Source organism: Lutra lutra, chromosome 12, assembly GCF_902655055.1.
Source record: "Lutra lutra chromosome 12, mLutLut1.2, whole genome shotgun sequence".
In the NCBI taxonomy this organism is placed as follows: Eukaryota; Metazoa; Chordata; class Mammalia; order Carnivora; family Mustelidae; genus Lutra; species Lutra lutra.
Genome location: NC_062289.1, coordinates 61,800,321 through 61,803,704, shown reverse-complemented (window position 1 = coordinate 61,803,704; position 3,384 = coordinate 61,800,321).

Sequence of the window (3,384 nt, the reverse complement as noted above, 5' to 3'; positions counted from 1 at the left end):
TGACTTTGGAGCCCCAGAAACCCTATGTGCAGGTCTGGGTTTTTCTACCCAACTCTGATCAATGGCACGCCCCACACCTTCCTCTCTGGGCCCTCGTCTGCTTCCAGAGCTCCTGGGGGGATGTCACGTGCACAGCCTTGCCTCCCAGCCAGCTTCTTCCCATTAACAAACTGATGTGCAGATGTATGGAGACCTTGGAGGCCTATAATTGAAGCCACTACATAAATGCAAAGGGTATATTTATCAGTACTGAGTTTGTGCTCATTAACTTTTTACCATTTGCCTCTTCTACGTTATGGGAGTTAACGCTTACTAGTAATGATAACATTTTGATTAAACTTTATGTGTCAACTGGACTGAAATTCTCAAAATATGAAACTACAGTTGCCCCTTGAACAATGTGGGTTTGAACTGTGCAGGTCCTTACTGCAGATTATTTTTTCTTAACAAATACAGTAAAGTACTGTAAGTATATTTTCTCTTGGGATTTTCTGAGTATTTTCTTTAGCTTACTCTATGGTGAGAATACAGTATAGGAAATGTATACAAAATATGTGTTAATTGGCTATGCTGTTGGGAAGTCTTCCAATCAATAGGCTATTAGTAGTTAAGTTTGGGGGAGTCAAAAGTTATACTGGGGGGCATCAGGGCCTCTAACTCCTGCATTGTTCAAGGGTGAACTGTATTACAAATTTGTTGTAGTAAAACAATTTGGTCATTCAAAGTATAAAGAAAGGTATGGAGAGATGCATGATGATAGTAGATATTCTGTGCCGTGTGTTAGTATTAATACATAATTTTTAAGATATTGTGATTTTCAGTAGCTATAAATAAACTGCCAGTAATTGGCCACATACCCTCTATAAGATACATGAACTCCCTTAATCCTCAGCTCTGAAGTAGGCACCATTAATATCCTCTCTCACAGAAACAGCAATACCGAGCTGTCATTTGCCCAAAGTCGGAACACCAGCCCAGCACCCAGCCTGAGGCATCTCCAAGGCCAAAGCTGTGCTCATTGCCCTGCTACATTTCCAGCTATGTTTCCTCTTAGATGCTAGGATTCTGAATCCGGTTCTCACATCCCCAAAGCACTTAGGGATGCCCAGAACTGTGCGTGCAAAGCAGAACATCTGATCTTGGCTCCTGAGGAACTTAAACTAGTCAGCCAAATATGTGAACAGATTTTTTAAAAAATTGTCCCAAGGAAGCGTAAACATCTAGGAAGATATACCAAGCTGTGAGCTGGTTTATCAGTCAAGGACACGTTCATGGAAGCAGATTTCCAAGCAGGTTCAGAGGGAGAGAACCCAGCATTGCCCACAGAATAGTCTGATGCCCACCTATATCAGAGTCATCCAGGCCAATGCCTAGGCCTGGTTTTGACTTTTTCCAGAGAGGAATGAGGAACTTCTATAACTTTTTATTCAGGGAAAGTTACAGTGAGATTATCTGGGAATGATATGTCAACAAGAAGGGGAACAGAATGAAAAGGGGACCACTTAGAAAGTGATTATACGAATTTAACATAAAATGAAATATTAGTTATGTATTGCTACGTAACAAATGACCCCAAGACACTGTGGCTTGAAACAATAAACATTTATTATCTCACAAGTTTCCATGGATCAGAAAATCAGGAGCAGCTTTAGCCGAGTGGTTCTGGCCTACCATCCCATGAGGTACTTGTAGTCGAGACATCCACCGGTCCCAGAGTCAGCTCAAGGCTTCCCTGGGGCTAGAAGATCCACTTCCAAGATGGCGCCCCCTCACGGCTCCCTCTCACAGCTCCTAACCCATGGACCTCCTTGTCGGGCTCCTCCTGTCATTCATGACCCTGCAGTTGGCTTGCCCCAGAGCCGGTGATGCACGAGCGAGCAAGGTCCAAGTCACAGTGTCTCCTAGGACCTGGCCTGGGAAGTCACAGAGCATCATGGAATGTTCTGCAGCAGCCCACTGGTCATGCACTGCTCAGTGTGGGAGGAGACCACGTGGGATGTGGCCAGCCCTCCCGGGGGTGATAAGGTGATAAGCACCTAAAGCAAATTGTGACAGTGAAAATGAGAAGGCATAGAACTGACCGGAGACCTTTCAAAGGAATGTTTGGTTTCCAAACGGCTACAGAGAGAAAGAGCAAGAGGAAGAAGTCTTAAATAACTTGGGTTTTGCATTTGGAAAATGGAAGTAGCGCTACTTAGCAATGGGGGGAACAGAAAGCAGCTGGGTGAAAGGGAACAAATCAAGTTTCATTCATGCTGACTGAGAGTTGCAGTGGAATCCCCAAGAAAGGGGTCAGCTTTAAGGGCCAGAGAGTAAATAATAGGCTTGGTCACCTCACGTGGTCTCCGCCGCATCCTCTTCTGTGTGGGGGTGTTTTACTTACAACCCTTTAAAAACGCAAAAATTTTCCTTAGCTCATAGCCAAGCCCTGCCCTAAGCAAGCTGTCCTATAATAGTGGAAGACAAGCATAGATCACAATGAGCAGTCAAGTCTAGAAATCCCAATTAGTCCCAACTTAGGACTCATGAATGTCCTCCCACTTGCCTCTTTTACCATCGACAATTAACACTTAACAGTGATTATAAAAGCTAAAAAAGGGGCGCCCGGGTGGCTCAGTGGGTTAAGCCTCTGCCTTTGGCTCAGGTCATGATCTCAGGGTCCTAGGATCAAGCCCCACATCGGGCTCTCTGCTCAGCAGGGAGCCTGCTTCCCCACCCCACCCCCGCCTGCCTCTCTGCCTACTTGTGATCTCTGTCAAATAAGTAAGTAAAATCTTAAAAAAAAAAAAAAGTTAAAATATATGCATGACAAAAAAAGGATGTTCCACCAAGGAGGCCCAGGGTTCTCAATTCCAGCCCCACGCAGTGGTGCCCCCCAGGGGACAGCCAGCGCCAGCAGTTAATGGTGACACCATTGGCCAAGGTGCCACCAGGCTGCACTGAGGCGCTGCCCATCCGCTCCTTGCTTCCATCCTTTGAGATGGTATCGGCGTCTGCGTTTTCTGATGAGGAAACTGCAGCTAGGTGGTCCCACACCGGCCCAGGTGTACCGCTGCATACCTATAAATCTGACAGCTGGCACACAAAGGGTACCTGCCTCAGCTTCCAAGTCACCCAAATAAGTAACCCTGCTCCTTCTTGGGACCCTGAAGTGAACAGAACCTATGAGCACCTGTTCTAAACACGCCTGGCATTCCCTAAGGCTCGGCCATAAGGTGAGAGCTGCTAGGGAAGACCCTTCTGGGGGGAAAAGATGAAGTTCACAACAGAGACACCCAGCAATTAACTCCTATATCAAAGCATGCCTAACCCTTCCTTAATGTGAGCCCAGAAACGCCGGAGGCAAGCAGGTATCTACTCTTTAGGAGCCAAAAAACCACCAGC